The sequence below is a fragment of the Ranitomeya variabilis genome, chromosome 1 (genome assembly GCF_051348905.1).
Source record: "Ranitomeya variabilis isolate aRanVar5 chromosome 1, aRanVar5.hap1, whole genome shotgun sequence".
Taxonomy (NCBI): domain Eukaryota; kingdom Metazoa; phylum Chordata; class Amphibia; order Anura; family Dendrobatidae; genus Ranitomeya; species Ranitomeya variabilis.
In genome coordinates this window covers 243809555-243830274 of record NC_135232.1, presented here as the reverse complement: position 1 = coordinate 243830274, position 20720 = coordinate 243809555, and the positions used below count along the sequence as shown (strand labels likewise).

The window sequence follows — 20720 nt, the reverse complement described above, 5'->3', positions numbered from 1 at the left end:
CATCTGGCCAAACAAGTCTACTTCATCACCCTCATCACATCACTAGCCGTCAATCCAAAATTACTTTTCAAAACTTTTCACTTCCTCCTTCTTCCTTCCTAAAGTACAGTCCTCCATTACCAACCTTAGCACTGATGATTTGGCCACTTACTTCCTATAAAAAAAATTCAAACATTTTTGCAAAATCCTCCCAGAGCCTGGATCCCTTTCCCTCACACACCTCAAATTCACTTTCCACCTTTATACCTGTTACAGAAGAAGTTACCAGGCTTCTTGCTTCTTCTCACCCTACAACCTGCACAGAGTACCCTATTCCCTCTCATTTGCACCAGTCCCTCTCCTTGGCTGTCACTGCCCACCTAACTAAAATATTTCCTCTTCATTCAAACACACCATCACAACCCTTTAAATAAAAAATAAAATCCCTCAACCAGAACGGCACTACTAATTGCAGACCTTTCTCTAATCTTCTCTTCATCTCTAAACTCCTGGAATGCTTGGTCCACACTAGTCTAATCCACTATCTCTCAGATAACGTTTTTCTTGATCCTTTACAACCTTGTTTCTGTTCTTTAGGGTACCGTCACACAGTACCATTTTGATCGCTACGACGGTACGATTCGTGACGTTCTAGCGATATCGTTACGATATCGCAGTGTCTGACACGCAGCAGCGATCAGGGATCCTGCTGAGAATCGTACCTCGTAGCAGATCGTATGGAACTTTCTTTCGTCGCTTGATCACCCGCTGACATCGCTGGATCGTTGTGTGTGACAGCGATCCAGCGATGTGTTCGCTTGTAACCAGGGTAAACATCGGGTAACTAAGCGCAGGGCCGCGCTTAGTAACCCGATGTTTACCGTGGTTACCAGCGTAAACGTAAAAAAAACAAACAGTACATACTCACATTCCGGTGTCTATCCTCCGGCGTCTCAGCTTCTCTGCAGTGTGAGCGCCGGCCGGCCAGAAAGCGAGCACAGCGGTGACGTCTGACGTCACCGCTGTGCTTTCCGGCTATGGCGCTTACACAGTGGAGAGAAGCAGAACGCCGGGGACAGACACCGGAATGTAAGTATGTACTGTTTGTTTTTTTTACATTTACGCTGGTAACCAGGGTAAACATCGGGTTACTAAGCGCGGCCCTGCGCTTAGTTACCCGATGTTTACCCTGGTTACCGGGGACTTCGGCATCGCTCCAGCGCCGTGATTGCAATGTATGACCGCAGTATACGACGCTGGAGCGATAATCATACGATCGCTGCGACGTCACGGATCGTGCCGTCGTAGCGATTAAAATGGTACTGTGTGACGGTACCCTTACATGCTACTGAAATTGCCCTTACTAAAGTCTCTAACAATCTACTGACAACTAAATCTAATGCCCACTATTCCATGTTGATTCTCCTGGATCTCTCCGCTTCACTTGACAATGTGAATCACTAGCTCTTCCTCACTATGCTCTGCGCTATCAGCCTCGAGGACATCGTTCTCTGGTGTTTCACATGACAAGCACTTTTTACTTATTGTGTCCTCTGTATTTCCTTCTAGATTGTAAGCTTGCAAGCAGGGCCCTGGCTCCTCCTGTAACTGTTGAACTATGTGTAAGGGTACTGTCACACTCTGCAACTTTCCAACGATCACGACCAGCGATACGACCTGGCCGTGATCGTTGGAAAGTCGTGTGGTCGCTGGAGAGCTGTCACACAGACCGCTCTCCAGCGACCAACGATGCCGAAGGCCCCGGGTAACCAGGGTAAACATCGGGTTACTAAGCGCAGGGCCGCGCTTAGTAACCCGATGTTTACCCTGGTTACCGTCGTAAAAGTAAAAAAAAAAAAACAGTACATACTCACATTCCGGTGTCCGTCAGGTCCCTTGCCGTCTGCTTCCCGCTCTGACTGAGTGCCGCCGTAAAGTGAAAGCAGATCACAGCGGTGACATCACCGCTGTGCTCTGCTCTCACTTTACGGCCGGGAGTCAGTCAGAGCGGGAAGCAGACGGCAAGGGACCTGACGGACACCGGAATGTGAGTATGTACTGTTTGTTTTTTTTTACTTTTACGACGGTAACCAGGGTAAACATCGGGTTACTAAGCGCGGCCCTGCGCTTAGTAACCCGATGTTTACCCTGGTTACAAGCGAACGCATCGTTGGATCGGTGTCACACACACCGATCCAACGATGACAGCGGGAGATCCAGCGACGAAAGAAAGTTCCAAACGATCTGCTACGACGTACGATTCTCAGCAGGGTCCCTGATCGCTGCTGCGTGTCAGACACAGCGATATCGTATGGATATCGCTGGAACATCACGGATCGTACCGTCGTAGCGACAAAAGTGCCACTGTGTGACAGTACCCTTACTTTGTATGAGCTTTATTGTTTGTGGATGCCCCTACTTAATTGTAAAATGCCATAGAATATGTCGGCGCTATATAAATAAAATAATAATAATAATTATTATTACTATTATTAAAGGTCAGAACTGGTACAATATAAGAATATAGGGGCTAAAATGGAAGACATTATAAGTGTATGGGGGACACTATTATTATATTAGGGGCCACAATGGGGGACACTGTGCTGTATGGAGGGGGGAAATTAAGGGACATTCTGAATGTATGGGGTTCAGAGTGGAGGACTTTATATGTGTATGAGAGGGTCACAATGGAGATATTATAAGTGTATGGAGTCCAGAATGTGGACTTTATAAGTATACAGGGGCCAGAATGGGGACATTACAGTTGTGGCCAAAAGTATTGACACCCCTGCAATTCTGTCAGATAATACTCAGTTTCTTCCTGAAAATGATTGCAAACACAAATTCTTTGTTATTATTATCTTCATTTAATTTGTCTTAAATGAAAAAACACAAAAAGAATTGTCCTAAAGCCAAATTGGATATAATTCCATACCAAACATAAAAAAGGGGTGGACAAAAGTATTGGCACTGTTCGAAAAATCATGTGATTCTTCTCTAATTTGTGTAATTAACAGCACCTGTAACTTACCTGTGGCACCTAACAGTTGTTGGCAATAACTAAATCACACTTGCAGCCAGTTGACATGGATTAAAGTTATTATTATTATTATGACTTGAGAAACCAAATTGTGAGGAAGCATGAGCAATCTCAAGGCTACAAGTCCATCTCCAAAGACCTGAATGTTCCTGTGTCTACCGTGAGCAGTGTCATCAAGAAATTTAAAGCCCATGGCACTGTGGCTAACCTCCCTAGATGTGGACGGAAAAGAAAAATTGACAAGAGATTTCAACACAAGATTGTGCGGATGTTGGATAAAGAACCTCGACTAACATCCAAACAAGTTCAAGTTGCCCTGCAGTCCGAGGGTACAACAGTGTCAACCCGTACTATCTGTCGGCGTCTGAATGAAAAGGGACTGTATGGTAGGAGACCCAGGAAGACCCCACCTTACCCCAAGACATAAAAAAGCCAGGCTGGAGTTTGCCAAAACTTACCTGAAAAAGCCTAAAACGTTTTTGGAAGAATGTTCTCTGGTCAGATGAGACAAAAGTAGAGCTTTTTGGGTAAAGGCATCAACATAGAGTTTACAGGAGAAAAAAAGAGGCATTCAAAGAAAAGAACACGGTCCCTACAGTCAAACATGGCGGAGGTTCCCTGATGTTTTGGGGTTGCTTTGCTGCCTCTGGCACTGGACTGCTTGACCGTGTGCATGGCATTATAAAGTCTGAAGACTACCAACAAATTTTGCAGCATAATGTAGGGCCCAGTGTGAGAAAGCTGGGTCTCCCTCAGAGGTCATGGGTCTTCCAGCAGGACAATGACCCAAAACACACTTCAAAAAGTACTAGAAAATGGTTTGAGAGAAAGCACTGGAGACTTCTAAGGTGGCCAGCAATGAGTCCAGACCTGAATCCCATAGAACACCTGAGGAGAAATCTAAAAATGGCAGTTTGGAGAAGGCACCCTTCAAATATCAGGGATCTGGAGCTGTTTGCCAAAGAAGAATGGTCTAAGGCTACGTTCACATTTGCGTTGTGCGCCGCAGCGTCGGCGCCGCAACGCACAACGCAAACAAAAACGCAGCAAAACGCATGCACAACGCTGCGTTTTGCGCCGCATGCGTCCTTTTTTTCATTGATTTTGGACGCAGCAAAAATGCAACTTGCTGCGTCCTCTGCGCCCGGACGCGGGCGCTGCAGGGACGCATGCGGCGCAAAACGCAAGTGCGACGCATGTCCATGCGCCCCCATGTTAAATATAGGGGCGCATGACGCATGCGGCGGCGCCCGACGCTGCGGCGCCGACCGCAAATGTGAACGTAGCCTAAAATTGCAGCAGAGCATTGTAAGAAACTCATTGATGGTTAACGGAAGCATTGATGGTTACCGGAAGCGGTTGGTCGCAGTTATTTTGGCTAAAGGTTGTGCAACCAAGTATTAGGCTGAGGGTGCCAATACTTTTGTCTGGCCCATTTTTGGAGTTTTGTGTGAAATGATCAATGTTTTGATTTTTGCTTCATTCTCTTTTGTGTTTTTTCATTTAAGACAAATTAAATGAAGATAATAATACCAAAGAATTTGTGATTGCAATCATTTTCAGGAAGAAACTCAGTATTATCTGACAGAATTGCAGGGGTGTCAATACTTTTGGCCACAACTGTAGTTAAATTAGTGACGAAATATACAATTGGTGGAGAAAGCTTGAACTTGATGTACCTAGGTCTTTTTTTCAATCTATGTAACTATGTAACTAAGGAAAAGGACATGGATTTGGACACATTTCTGAGGGTAATTGAAAAGGCCTACAGACAGTACCAGTTGCCCGATAGCAAGTTGGCTTGATTCCTAACCTTAGGGCTAGTAGGCAAAGCTCTGTAGGTTTACGCTGATCTCCATTGAGAAAAAGGTGGACACTATGAGGCTACCAAACAGGTTCTGATAAGGAAATATCAGCTGACTCCTAAAGTGTAGAGCAAAAGGTTCTGGACTCCCCAACCTTGGACCTACCGACAGCTACAATGATGTGGTGTACGGACTTAGAACCAACTTCGAGCAGTGGGTTCAGGGACTATTGTTTGCCACCTTCGAGGAATTAAAGAACCTGATCGTGAAGGACCAATTTCTGTATCTTTGTCCTGGTAAGGTGCGACGGTTCGTGATGGGCCAGAAGCCAAAGGAGGCAGTCAAGGCAGCACAGATCGCCAATGTGGCTAATCTAGAATCATGGTCCCACAAGAGTAGAAGCCCCTGCTAAAGGCTAACCACTCATCCTGCCGTCCCTGACAAAAGCTGAGCCGTGGAGTCTGACACAGCTGTCCACAGGCAGCTCGTCCATGATTCCCTTTATCTGCAACCAAACTGAACACTTCAGCATCTCCCCCTGAGCAGACAGGAGAGGAACCAAACATCCGAGATCCAGGGGCATAACGCATTTGTTCTTTTTGTGGGTGGGGCATTTGGGAGAGCCTGTGGCATCTTGCAACTGGTCACTGTGAGAACAGGAACACTGGTGCCGAATGAACCCTCATCTGCCATTAACTGGTGTGCTTTGAAGACCTTATCTGGGAAGACCCTGACTGTCACCAGTATTTGGGGAGATCACTGATCTTTATCAATGGACTAGGATTTTACAGACTGAGGTTCCGGGAGGGGGCTGAGGGAAGTGGGGGTGTCTAAGAACCTTCCCACAAACATTTTATTGGGTACTGATCTTAGCTGTTTTGTTGCTCAATACATTCCTGACAACCTTCCCATTTCTGGTAAATCATGTAATCCAAAAGTAGATAATGTGGATGTCAATATTGTACATAATGATGATGTGTTTCATTATACAGGAGAACTCATCCATGCCACGCTGCAGAGTGATGTTGCTGAGGATCCCCTATAAGTAGTGAGGATTATTGCTACGGAGAATGGGTACAGGCATGAGGACCATGAGAAAGGTGGTCACGTGCAGCTGACCAGTGTCATGACTTGCAGTGACATGGCTGGTGGTAACTGCCCCATGATTAGCACTGCTCCTGAGGTATTAGGAGAGGATGGGAAAGTGTTACCCACAGCTTGTCAGGTTGATGGGAAAATGGTACCTCCAGTCTGTCAGGATGGTGGTAATGTGTTACTTGTCTACAACAGGCTCCCTCTACATTCCAGAACGGAGAGCCAATAATCAGATATTTGTTTATTTTACTGCTTTACCAATGAATAATAGATGAGTCCATATCACTGCATTGCAAATAAATTCTTACTATTTAATATAGTAGGGATTTTGTAAATTTAACTTTTCTGAAAAACTATGCAATGTGTTGTGAATTCTGCTCTTGGGTTCCTTCCGGTGGTTGTTGGTAGTAATGCAGTTGTCCCTGGGTTGCAATCCTGGGCAGGTGTCCCTGCTGATTGCAGCACTGACTGGGATATTTAGGTGTGCAGGATTCATTAGCCCTTGCCAGTTGTCCATTGTTCTTGGAGGTTTTGCATCTCTGTCTGGTTCCTCCTGCCCTGCAGCCAAATCAGCAAAGATAAGTGTCTGGTTTTGTTTCGACAGCACACATGCTGTGTGCTTTACAATTCAGTACTATTCAATGTTTTTTCTTGTCCAGCTTAGATTGTGTTTGGATATTTCAGTCAAGTTGGATTCTCAGGAGATGCAGATATACATTCCATGTCTTTAGTTAGATGGTGGAATTTTTGTATTATCTGCTGTGGATATTTTTAGGGTTTTAATACTGACCGCTTAGTATTCTGTCCTATCCTTTCCTATTTAGCTAGCGTGGCCTCTTTTGCTAAATCCTGATTTCTGCCTGCGTGTGTCTGTCCTCTAATACTCACAGTCAATATTTGTGGGGGGCTGCCTATCCTTTGGGGTTCTGCTCTGAGGCAAGATAGAATTCCCATTTCCATCTATAGGGGTATTTAGTCCTCCGGCTGTGTCGAGGTGTCTAGGATGTGTTAGGTACACCCCACGGCTACGTCTAGTTGCGGTGACTGTTTAGGGTTTGCGGTCAGTACAGGTTCCACCTACTCCTGAGAAAGTCTCATGCGGCTCCAAGGTCACCGGATCATAACAGTACAACTGGCCAACAATGAGTTAAATGCATCTCAGAAGAAGGGAAGAAAGCCATTTTTTTTTTCTGTAGCCTGCTTTGTCTTTTCTTCCCTCTTTTTCTCTGGGTGGCTGAGGAGTCTTGTGCTAGCATGGATGTTCAGGGATTAGCTTCTCGTGTAGACCAGCTTGCTGCTAGGGTACAAGGTATTTCTGATTATATTGTTCAGACTCCAGTTTTAGAGCCTTCAGAAATTTTTTGGCTTTGCTAATTTTTATCGCCGTTTCATTGCTAACTTCTCCAGTGTGGTTAAACCCTTGACCGATTTGACGAAGAAAGGCGCTGATGTGACGAATTGGTCCTCTGCGGCTGTCTCTGCCTTTCAGGAGCTTAAACGCCGATTTACTTCTGCCCCGGTGTTGAGTCAACCAGATGTTTCTCTTCCGTTTCAGGTTGAGGTTGACGCTTCTGAGATTGGGGCAGAAGCCGTTCCTTGATGAAACCGTGTGCCTTCTTTTCCCGTAAGTTTTCGCCCGCTGAACGCAATTATGATGTCGGCAATCGGGAGTTCTTGGCTATGAAGTGGGCGTTTGAGGAGTGGCGACATTGGCTCGAGGGAGCTAAGCACCGTATTGTGGTCTTGACCGATCATAAAAATCTGATTTACCTCGAGTCTGCCAGGCGGCTGAATCCTAGACAGGCTCGATGGTCCTTGTTTTTTTCCCGTTTTGATTTCGTGGTCTCGTATCTTCCGGGTTCTAAGAATATTAAGGCTGATGCCCTCTCTAGGAGTTTTTTGCCTGATTCTCCTGAGGTCCTTGAACCGGTCGGCATTCTGAAAGAAGGGGTGGTCCTTTCTGCCATTTCCCCTGATTTACGACGGGTTCTTCAGGAATTTCAGGCTGACAAACCTGACCGCTGTCCAGTGGGGAAACTGTTTGTTCCTGATAGATGGACTAGTAGAGTGATTTCTGAGGTTCATTGTTCTGTGTTGGCTGGTCATCCTGGTATTTTTGGTACCAGAGATTTGGTTGGTAGGTCCTTTTGGTGGCCTTCTTTTTCACATGATGTGCGTTCTTTTGTGCAGTCCTGTGGGACTTGTGCGCCGGCCAAGCCTTGTTGTTCCCATGCTAGTGGGTTGCTTTTGCCTTTGCCGGTCCCTGAGAGGCCCTGGACGCATATTTCTATGGATTTTATTTCAGATCTTCCGGTTTCCCAGAGGATGTCGGTTATCTGGGTGGTTTGTGACCGGTTTTCTAAGATGGTTCATTTGGTGCCTTTGCCTAAATTGCCTTCCTCTTCTGATTTGGTTCCGTTGTTTTTTCAGCATGTGGTTAGTTTGCATGGTATTCCGGAGAATATTGTGTCCGACAGAGGTTCCCAGTTTGTTTCTAGGTTTTGGCGGGCCTTTTTTGCTAGGCTGGGCATTGATTTGTCTTTTTCTTCCGCATTTCATCCTCAGACAAATGGCCAGACCGAGCGAACTAATCAGACTTTGGAAACTTATTTGAGATGCTTTGTGTCTGCTGATCGGGATGATTGGGTGGCTTCCTTGCCATTGGCCGAGTTTGCCCTTAATAATCAGGCTAGTTCGGCTACCTTGGTTTCGCCCTTCTTTTGTAATTTTGGTTTTCATCCTCGTTTTTCTTCGGGGCAAGTTGAACCTTCTGATTGTCCTGGTGTGGATTCTGTGGTTGACAGGTTGCAGCAGATTTGGGCTCATGTGGTGGACTGTTGTGAATTTGCTTTTTGCTCCCTCTAGTGGTTACTAGTTTTTTGACTCTGGTTTTTCTGTCATTCCTTTTATCCGCACCTGGGTCGTTAGTTAGGGGTGTTGCTATATAAGCTCCCTGGACCTTCAGTTCAATGCCTGGCAACGTAGTTATCAGAGCTAGTCTGCTGTGCTCTTGTCTACTGATCCTGGTTCCAGTTATATCAGCTAAGTCTGCCTTTTGCTTTTTGCTATTTGTTTTGGTTTTGTATTTTTGTCCAGCTTGTTCCAAAACTATATCCTGACCTTTGCTGGAAGCTCTAGGGGGGCTGGTGTTCTCCCCCCGGACCGTTAGACGGTTCGGGGGTTCTTGAATTTCCAGTGTGGATTTTGATAGGGTTTTTGTTGACCATATAAGTTACCTTTCTTTATTCTGCTATCAGTAAGCGGGCCTCTCTGTGCTAAACCTGGTTCATTTCTGTGTTTGTCATTTCCTCTTACCTCACCGTCATTATTTGTGGGGGGCTTCTATCCAGCTTTGGGGTCCCCTTCTCTGGAGGCAAGAAAGGTCTTTGTTTTCCTCTACTAGGGGTAGCTAGATTCTCCGGCTGGCGCGTGTCATCTAGAATCAACGTAGGAATGATCCCCGGCTACTTCTAGTGTTGGCGTTAGGAGTAGATATATGGTCAACCCAGTTACCACTGCCCTATGAGCTGGATTTTTGTATTCTGCAGACTTCCACGTTCCTCTGAGACCCTCGCCATTGGGGTCATAACAGTGGACAATTTGGTGTTGTCTCAGGTGGAGGCTCAGCGTTTTGCTAACCATCGTTGGTGTTTTGGTTCCCGGCTTCGGGTTTGGGATTTGTTCTGGTTGTCTTCCCGTCATGTTCCTATGAAGGTTTCTTCCCCTAAGTTTAAGCCTCGGTTTATTGGTCCTTATAGGATTTCTGAGATTATCAATCCGGTGTCTTTTCGTTTGGCCCTTCCGGCCTCTTTTGCCATCCATAATGTTTTCCATAGATCTTTATTGCGGAAATATGTGGTGCCCGTTGTTCCCTCTGTTGATCCTCCTGCTCCTGTGTTGGTTGATGGGGAGTTGGAGTATGTGGTTGAGAAGATTTTGGATTCTCGCTTTTCGAGGCGGAGGCTTCAGTACCTTGTCAAATGGAAGGGTTATGGCCAGGAGGATAATTCTTGGGTTTTTGCCTCTGATGTCCATGCTGCTGATTTGGTCCGTGCCTTTCATCTGGCTCGTCCTGATCGGCCTGGGGGCTCTGGTGAGGGTTCGGTGACCCCTCTTCAAGGGGGGGGGTACTGTTGTGAATTCTGCTCTTGGGCTCCCTCCGGTGGTTGTTAGTGGTAGTGCAGTTGTCTTGGGGTTGTAATCCAGGTCAGGTGTTTCTGCTGATTGCAGCTCTATTGGGTATTTAGGTGTGCAGGATCCATGACTCCGTGCCAGTTGTTCATTGTCCTTGGAGGGATTGCATCTCTCTCTGGCTCCTCATGCCCTGCTGCCAATTCAGCTAAGATAAATGTCTGTTTTTTTGTCTCTGTTCACACATGCAGTGTGCTTTGCAATTCAGTGCAATTCATTGTGTTTTTGTCCAGCTTAGACTTTGTTTGGATTTTTCAGTCATGCTGGATTCTCAGGAGATGCAGATATACTTTCTATGTCTTTAGTTAGATGTAGAATATTTGTATTATCTGCTGTGGATATTTTTAGGATTTTAATACTGACCGCTTAGAATTCTGTCCTATCCTTTTCTATTTAGCTAGAAGTGCCTCTTTTGCTAAATCCTGTTTTTCTGCCTGCGTGTGTTTTTCCTCTTATACTCACAGTCAATATTTGTGGGGGGGGCTGCCTATCCTTTGGGGTTCTGCTCTGAGGCAAGATAGAATTCCCATTTCCATCTATAGGGGTATTTAGTCCTCCGGCTGTGTCGAGGTGTCTAGGACGTGTTAGGTACATCCCACGGCTACTTCTAGTTGCGGTGTTAGTTTAGGGTTTGCGGTCAGTACAGGTACCACCTACTCCTGAGAAAGTCTCTCATGCGGCTCCAAGGTCACCGGATCATAACAGTCAACATGGGTCTGGGAAGGCCGTCCAACTCGGGTGTGCGTGTGAGAAAATCCTTCACTGACTACTTTATGAGTCCAGAAGGTGCAGTGCACTGGCAATACTCCTGTGCTGGTGTTGGGCAGCCTGAGCAGTAGAGAAGGATGGAAGAACTATGACCGACCAATAAAAGATGGCAAGATCATTACCAAAAGCTAGAAGTTGTGAAGATCCCTATGAATCGACTTCAAGATCAATATATATATATATATATATATATATATATATATATATATTTTTTTTTTTTTTTATTTTTTTTTTTAGTACAAAATTTACTTCAAAATTGAGGTTAAGAAAAAAAAATAATTTGTTACTTGCATGTGGTGATTTTTCTATATAATGCGTGTTGATTGTTGATCAAAAAAAATGTATGATTCTTCACCATCCCATTTTTCAGTGGCCATATACCGATCACACAACCCACATCCCATAGTCCAGTGACCATATACCCATGTCACCATCAGACATAGAGGCCTTGTCCCCTTACGCAAAAGTATATGAAAACCAGAGATGACTTTTCAAAACATAACTATATTTTACCAGCAATAAACAAATTATGACAAACGTTGTCATGAATTTTTCAATATGAAAATAACAGAACTGGCCCTTGTCTTTGCAACTTGCCCCTTAAAATTTTGACATGCTTCCAAAACAAATTACAGACTACTGCAAGTAGTTATATTCTGGACGATACCCATAGGTAGCAGGGTCTGTCTGCAAATTGCCAGCCGGTAATGATCCCAGTTGTTGGGTATTTCCTCCTTCTGCATAACTTGGGACTGATCGATTGCTTGAGTAAGAGGGCTGTCTTGCTTTTGGTTCCCTGTGTGGTCTATGTCGGGGCCGAAAGAGTCCCAACACTCCCATTAACACCTCGTCATACAGAACAATTGGAGCAGGGTCCTCCAAAGCGGTGAGGGACATTTGGCACATAGACATAAACACAGACTGCCTATCCGGTGGCAGTGAGCGACTCTTGCGAGCAATAGTTAAGCCAAAGAAGTCGCAATGGTCCTCTGTTGATGATTTTTTTGAATCGAGTGTATCTGTCGCTATCTGCACCGTTTTGTCCTCATTTTTCTTCTTTGTTTTTTTTTTTTTCCACTCGGCTTTCCTGCCACCGTATAGGCAGCTCTCTTCTCCGTTACCACAGCTTCTGTGGAACCAGATGGTCCTACAGCTGCTGAAGCGGAGGAGCCTGCTGCAGCAGCTGCTGAACATGTGGCACCACCAGAAGCTGTAGTAATGGAGTGAGAAATGGTCTCTCCCGCTCTAGACGAAGTTCCTGCTCCATCTTCTGAGGCGCCGGCGTCAGACACAGTAGGCTCTAGGGTCGAAATATTGCCTTCACTCCTGTGTGAAAAAAAGAGAAAAATAATTACTTAAAGGGAACCTGTCACCACGTTTTTGGAAGATGGGATAAAAATAGCGTTAAATAGTGGCAGAGGTGGGCGTTACATTAGTGTGTGTGTTATGCGTTTATTACCCACCTAAGTTGCCGAAATAACTTTGCAAAGTCTCCGTTTTCGCCTGTCAATCAGGCTGGTCAGGTCGCATGGGCGTTGTCTTCCCCCAGATTTGGCGTAGTTTTCCGTTGGTGGCGTAGTGGTGTGCGCATGCCCAAAGTCCGGAATCCTCTTCCAGGGGATTTAAAATAGCGCGGTGTTCGTTATTGCATTGGTGATCGGTGGGCGCGGCCATCTTCCTTTGGCCGCGCGTGCGCAGAAGCGGCGCTCTGCTGGCCGCGGCTTCAGGAAAATGGCCGCCGCGATATCCATCTGCGCACGCGCGGCATCCCGCGGCCATTTTCCTGAAGCCGCGGCCAGCAGAGCGCCGCTTCTGCGCACGCGCGGCCAAAGGAAGATGGCCGCGCCCACCGATCACCAATGCAATAACGAACACCGCGCTATTTTAAATCCCCTGGAAGAGGATTCCGGACTTTGGGCATGCGCACACCACTACGCCACCAACGGAAAACTACGCCAAATCTGGGTGAAGACACCACGCCCATGTGACCTGACCAGCCTGATTGACAGGCGAAAACGGAGACTTTGCAAAGTTATTTCGGCAACTTAGGTGGGTAATAAACGCATAACACACACACTAATGTAACGCCCACCTCTGCCCCTATTTAACGCTATTTTTATCCCATCTTCCAAAAACGTGGTGACAGGTTCCCTTTAATATAGTATTGTACAAGGCTGCGAAGGAGCAAAGTTGTAGGTGCAGCAAAAAGGCTGCACCATCAAAATGGATGTCCAATATTTTGGTTGTGTGGTGATAACGCATGTTCTCATGAAAGTCATGCGTTAAGCACATTGTATTGATAACATGTGGTGCTGTTATCTTGCGGAGTCAAAGCGCCAATGCAAGATGGTGTGGTGTCAAGAAACATTATGCACATGTTGTGCTGCATGTATGACACCTCCATCTTTGTAAGCATAGTGCAGACGGGATTTATGAAAATCCTCTCTTCACTATACCATCACATGTGGATGTTACTTATTGAACGCTGTGGCAGGACAAAGTGTTCAATACGCAGCCAACTGTGTTAGACCACATGGAAACATTGAGGCTACATGTATATTTGGGGTTTAGAAATTACCTCCGCAATGTGCGGCTGGTGATTAGGAACTGAAGCTCGTCATAGAATGGCAACGTTCTCCTATTGGGCGACGATCCACTTTTGTCACATGAATTGAGATACTTCTGGAAACGGTCCCTGACAGATCTCCATCTTTGCTTTACATGTTTTTCTAAGAAAAAAAAACATATGTTCAAACTACATTTCTTATAAACTCTAATCATAATTGGTAAATAAAATTCTAATTACCAATTTCCAATTGCCTGGCCCCAGGATAAGAATCCCATTCAGGATAAAGGTCTTGAAATATTTTGGTCCAGGAAAGGTCCCTATAGTGTTTGTCCTTATAAGACTCGGCCGCAGGGTCCCAAATGGCTGGATAATCACGAACCTACAATGAATACAATAGTGTCATTAGATATTATATCCAACATCCAACGATTATATATCCAATATCCAACGATTGAGCCCACAGTAATAGTGACACATACAGCAGCAGCGGCTCAGTATTGGGGTATCAGGGGCAGTAATAGGGACACATACAGCAGCAGCGGCTGAGTATTGGGGTATCAGGGGCAGTAATAGGGACACATACGGCAGCAGCGGCTCTGTATTGGGTATCAGGGGCAGAAATAGGGACAGTCTTTTTATATAGGCCAAAGAGACTTTGTTTGTCCACCTATACTCCAGGGCCAAAAAAAAAAAAAAAAAAAAAAGGGCGCTGGGCCTTGATGTTCCCAGGCTGTATTAAACCACAGCTGTCTACGTAGTCTCTGGCTATAAAATATAGGGGGCCCCAAAAAAAAGTGACATAGGGTCCCCCTATATTTTTAGGCCAGAAAGGCTAGGCAGACAGCTGTGGGCCAATATTTGTTGCCTGGGAAGGGGTTAAAATACCCATGGATCTTCCCAGGCTATTAATATCAGCCCGCAGCTGTCTGCGTAGCCTTTCTGGCTATAAATTATAGGGGGTCCCCCCCAAAAAAAATGACATAGAGTCCCCCTATATTTTTAGGCTAGAAAGGCTAGGCAGACAGCTGTGGGCCAATACGCCTATCCATTATTAATCCTATTAAAGTGTAAAAAAAAAAAACACATACTAGAAAAAAAATTTTTTATGAAATAATGGCACACAGTTTTTGACAAGTCCTTTATTCTACGCTCAATCAACCTGAAGACCCTCGTCCTGCAAAAAAAATAAAACAAATCAAATTCATACTCCCTATCCGCAGAAATCCAACGAGTGTCCCACGACAATCTGCCATGGAGAACAGACACATCCGGAGATGTGTCTGCTCTCCACGGCTGCAGCAACACACTGGCAGGAGCTCCGGCTCCTGTCAGTGTGTAACTGCGCATGCGCGAGTTTACTGGCGTTCATTGACCGATAGTCTCGCTTTATGGCACTGTCACATGGGAAAGTGCCGTAAAATAACACCGGAGCAGCAAATCTCCGGTAAACAACACGATACACTGCCAGGAGCATCGCTTGTTTTATTATTTTTGGACTTTTTCTCTAGGGGAACGAGGGCTTCGTGTACCTGTGTGCTGTATGGTGAGTATGTATTCTATGTTGTATGTACTGTCTGTCATGTATGTTACATGTATTGTATATGTGTATTGTAGGTGTTAGGTGTTTTGTGTTTTACTGACAATAATACCGGATGGGAGCAGTAGTCCCATGCGGCTACTTAGCACAATAGGGTGGCACTATCGTCGCATGGGGACACACACACAGAGACTTCACACACATTGACTGACACACACATACATACCAGATCTCAGACGCCCGACATCAATCCCCATGCGACGGTATGCCTCCATGACGGTCACTTCCGACTTTCAAGACAGTCACTCACTCCGCCCACACACTTCCTCCTGCCTGACATCACTTCCTTGGGCAGCGGTTTCTGACACCCTAATCCGCAGCAAACCTGCAGATATTTTTACATCTGCGGGTTTTGCTGTGGATTTGACCCACACGATGGATGTCTATGGGTGCAGAAACGCTGCAGTTCCGCAAAAAGAATTGACATGCTGCAGAAAAAACAACGCTGCGTTTCCGCGCATTTTTCCCGCAGCGGTTTTGATTTTCCATAGGTTTACATGGTACTGTAGACCACATGGAAAACTGCTGCGGATCCGCAGCGTCAAAAACGCTGCGGATCCGCAGTAAAAAACCGCAACGTGTGAACATGGCCTTAACTTTTTTTCACAAAATTTTTTAGACCCAATTATTTTTATTTTCGCAAGGTTGACAGTAAAAAAAAAGGGCCCCAAAATTTGTTGTGCAATTTCTTCTGAGCATGCTGGGGAAAACACTGTTTGGGCACACAGCAGAGCTTGAGAGGAGCATCATTTGATTTCAGGGAAAGTAAAATTTCCTGGAAAAATTAGTGGATGCCATATCACGTTTGGAGAGCCCCTAATGTGCCTAAACAGTAGAAAGCGAGTCACAAGTGATACCATTTTGGAAACTAGACTCCAGTTTTGGTGCATGGCTAGGGCAGAAAGGAAGTAGTGCCGTTTGACTTTTTGAATGCGATATTTTCTGGAATCATTAGTGGATGTCATGTCATGTTTGGAGAGCAAAAATCAATATGTTTAATAATGAATAGTTAAAATGCCACCAACCTGTGGCTACACCAAAGAAAAAAACAAAACACACAGTGAAAAAAACTAGTGTTGGGGACAAATATTTACCCTATCAAGATTGCTATACTGATGGCTACCTGGCAGTGGGGGTTGGCGCCCTAGGGGGAACGTTGTGGCGCCCCCACTCCTCGTCATCTTACCCTAGGATCCTAATAGACCCTACCAGTGTATATGGGTATATGTAATACAAGTTACAACAAGGTGCTCCTGGTGGGGCAGTGTGCGCTGTTCAATTTGATTCACTCTCCTGTTACAGCATTTTGTTTATGTGCTCATCGTCACAGCATTTTTTGGTGCTCATTGTGGCACTATAAATGGGCAGGTAGCCCTGTGTAGGACTGATCCTAATGCCCTGCAGGCTGTGTCATATCAACAGGTGCTGTGTTCTGTTTCCCAGGTGAATATCGGCTTTTCTGGGAAATCATCTCACAATTAGCCATCATAAGTCCACCTCATGTACTCAAACATTTTAATTCACCGTGTTGGGGCTTAGTATTCCCTATCTGTAGGCTTATCTTTGTCTAGCCGATTAGGGGCACCTTTTAGACATACTTATTGTGTGGGTAGGGGAACCCATATACACTGGTAGGGTCTATTAGGATCCTAGGGTAAGACGACGAGGAGTGGGGGCGCCACAACGTTCCCCCTAGGGCGCCAACCCCCACTGCCAGGTAGCCATCAGTATAGCAATCTTGATAGGGTAAATATTTGTCCCCAACACTAGTTTTTTTCACTGTGTGTTTTGTTTTTTTCTTTGGTGTAGCCACAGGTTGGTGGCATTTTAACTATTCATTATTAAACATATTGGGTTTTATATGATTTTTGCATTAAGGTATCCCAATTTTCCATTCAATCATTTAAATTTAGCATGTTTGGAGAGCCCCTGATGTGCCTAAAGAAAGGAAACAACCCACAAGTGACCCCATTATGGAAACTAGACCTCTCGGGAAACTTATCTAAATTTTGTGGTGACCACCTTAAACCCCCAGGTGTTCCACAGAAGTTTATAATGTTAAACCGTAAAAATAAAAAACAAAAATAAAAAAAAAAACACATTTTTACCACAAAAATGTTCTTTTAGCCCCATTTTTTTTTTTTTTTTCACAAGGGTAACAGGAGAAAATCCACCATACGATTTGTTGTGCAATTTCACCTTAGTACTCCGATACCCAATATGTGGAGAAAAACTACTGTTTGGGCTCACGGCATTTCTTGGGAAGAAAAGAGCACAATTTGACTTTCTGAATGCAACATTTTCTGGAATCATTAGCATATGCCATGTCGTGTTTGGGGAGCCCTTGATGTGCTTAAATAGTGGAAACCCCAGACAAGTGACCCACATTTTAGAAACTAGACCCCTCAAGGAACTTTAGTAAATGTGTACACATGTGGTGAGCACATTGAACCCCAAGGTGCTTCATAGAAGTTTATAATGTTGAGCCATGAAAATAAAAAATTCCCTAAAAATATATGTTTTTAGCCCCAAATTTTTTATTTTCACAAGGTTAACAAGAGAAAATTTGTTGTGCAATTTTTCCTGAGTACACCGATTATCTATATGTGGAGGACAACTATTGTTTGGGGGCACAGCAGTGCTCAGAAAGGAACCCCCAGGTTCTTCACAAAAGTTTATAACGTTGAGCCATGAAAATAAAAAAAAAATAAAATAAAAAATAGACCCCAAATGCTGTGCAATTTTTTCTGAGTACACCAATACCCAACCTCTGGTCGAAGACTACTTTTGTGTCACAGTACAAAGCTCAGAAGTGAAGAATATGCCATATTGGAGTTCAGGTTTTGCTGGACTGATTTGAGGGTGTCATGTCACATTGGTAGAGCTCCTGAGGTGCCAGTACAGCAGAACCGCCCAAAAGTGACTCCATTTTACAAACTACACCTCTTAATGAATTCATATAGGGGTACAGTGATCATATTGACACTACGGGTGTGTCACTGAGTTTTATACCATTGGGCAGTCAAGAAAAAGTAATTACATTTTTATCATTTATTTTGTCCCCGAATTTAACTTTTTCCCCCCATGTGGAAATTGGCAAAAATGGCACAAAAATGTGTCCAACTATTTCTGCTGAATGTGGAAATACCCCATAAGTGGCTGTACAGTACTGCTTACCCACGCGGCGAGACTCGGAAGAGACAGAGCACTTTTTGCCTCCTGGAGCGAAGATTTTGCTAGAATGGTTTGCAGACTTCATATACAGAGCCCTTAAGTGCTAGAAGAATCCTCACCCCTAGAGTAACCCCATTTTGGAAATTATAGCCCTTTAGGAGTTTATCTACAGGTGTAGTGACACTTGACTCCATGGGTGTTTCCAAAAACAGGCAGGAGTGGATGTTGCTGAGTGAAAATTGCAAACTGCCATTGGAGTGCCCAGTACGTTGTAGTGTCCAGTACGTTGTGGTGCCCAGCTCATGCTTCTGGAGACATGCACCAATAAATTAGGTGGACTGTCATCGCTGCAGAAATGCTAAACATGTGGACACTAAATGTGGTTTAGACACACTGTGGGGCTCAGAAGGGAGGGGGCACTTAGATTAGGAAACAGAATTAGCTGAATTTCTTTTTTGGGGAGAGTAGCTGCAGCGCTTTTACAGAGCTAAATACTATTGTAGGAACTCAAGGATTCTGATAGCATGGGGAAATGAACAGACAGACGGGTTTCTTTAGTGCAAATAGTGCATTTGTACAACAGCAATTGCACCCAAAACAATATACTGATAACCCACAGTGTCCTGGAATGAAACGAGTCCTTGAAACATATACAGCAAATCGGCAGAGTCCTCAGGAAGGTGATCAAAAGGTGAGTGTGACAGGGGACGTGGTGCAGATCCAAACACTGTCGGCACAGAAAGAGTCAAATCCAGGTATGAAGTAAACACAGGGAAGTCCAGAACAAGTCCACAAGTTCATCCCAGGTGTGACATGAACACGGGTAAGTCCAGAAACTAGTTCACAAGTTGATCCCAGATGTGGCATAAACACGGGTAAGTTCAGAAACAGGTTCACATTAAAGTATTATACTGGTGTTGTTTCCAACAGCTCCCAGCAGGGGGAGTAGATGAAGGATTAAGTAGCAAAACACAGTCCAGAAACAAAGTCCCAAAACATAGTTACAAAATTACAGTTTTTACCAGGAGGAATGAACCGAGGGTTAAGTTCCAAGTCAGCAGGCTAATGATAACATTGAGAGTGTAGCTTACATATGCAGGAAATGTCCAGAGCCAGAGGTAGAGACACACTCGGAACCAGCAGCTGAGCTGAAGAAGAACAAAATCAGAATACTCCAGCAAAGCGGCTGACACCTGACCCAGGTTTTAAACAAACGAACAGGAAGTAGGGCACACAAAAACAGCAAACTCCATCTTAACAAAGGGCAAAATCATTCACAAGGTGACTTAGAAAACCCGGAATACTGACAGCCATTGTACTGCCAGTAAAGTGGAAACCCCCTATACGTATATATCCATTGACAGGTGACGGACCTCAGTGGGGACTTGATTTTTTTATGGATTGAGTTGAAGCTTTCATTGGGAACATTTTGCAAAACATTTGAGATCACATTTATCCTGTGTGAGCCTGTGTGATCATCACGTCGTATATATACGGCGATTTGCAAGAACGCAGTTCACACAGCGCTGTATATATACTGGGCATGTCAGGAAGGGGTTAATAGTCCCCTTAGGAGACTTGATTGCCTGTTCTATACATATATAACAGGAATCATAAACTCCTATGAATGCTGTGTTCACAGGAGCATTATAATCGTTGGCAGACATGCAACAGATACAGACTTATTTGTGTGCAGGAGGAGTTTACATTTTTCTGACAGTAGATGACGATGTTGTTACTGTTATATGCTTAGTTGAATGTAATGCATATACTTGCTGTACTTTGGTTTCACTTTCTCTCAGGGAAAAGGTCCTTCAGACTTCCTGTTATGCTGTATTAAGAAGCTGATGTATGTACCTCATGTTCTGTGTAGATAGAAGTTGAATTACCTCATATAATCTACTATCACAAGTGTCTTCTGCAACCAAACTATGCAACAGGTTATGGGCCCAGGATAGAAGAAAAAAGGACTCAGTGAATGCAAAAGAATACTTCAGAGCAATTCTCTCCAAACAAGTAAGACAAATAAGTTAAAAAGGAGCAGCAGTTCAAAGCTGAGACTCACAGTAGCTAAGCTGAACAATGATACCTATCAGTAATGGAAGTTCAAAGTGGAAATGTTATTGTCTAAAGATGATTTATGGGAGGTAATCACTACAGACAGACCCAATGATAATAATCAGACATGGGATAAGAAAAACAGACAAGCAAGAGCTACTATTAGCTTATTAGTGGAGGATGATCAGTTAATCCACATAAGTAACATAGTAACATAGTTATTAAGGTTGAAGGAAGACTTTAAGTCCATCTAGTTCAACCCATAGCCTAACCTAACATGCCCTAACATGTTGATCCAGAGAAAGGCAAAAAAAAAACGTGGCAAAGAGTAAGCTCCGCATTTGGGAAAAAAATTCCTTCCCGACTCCACATACGGCAATCAGACTAGTTCCCTGGATCAACGCCCTATCAAGGAATCTAGTATATATAACCTGTAACATTATA

At 44.5% G+C, this 20720-nt stretch overlaps 1 long non-coding RNA gene across 1 annotated transcript; it reads right to left on the bottom strand.

Moving 5' to 3' along the window:
* Nucleotides 1-11873: 11873 nt before the first annotated feature.
* On the bottom strand, nucleotides 11874-13820 carry LOC143793898 (uncharacterized). Its single transcript, XR_013220323.1, has 3 exons — nucleotides 13685-13820; nucleotides 13457-13607; nucleotides 11874-12204 (listed from the first exon to the last, which is right to left on the bottom strand). It is a non-coding gene; the product is annotated as an uncharacterized LOC143793898 (long non-coding RNA).
* Between the last annotated feature and the right edge of the window lie 6900 nt (nucleotides 13821-20720).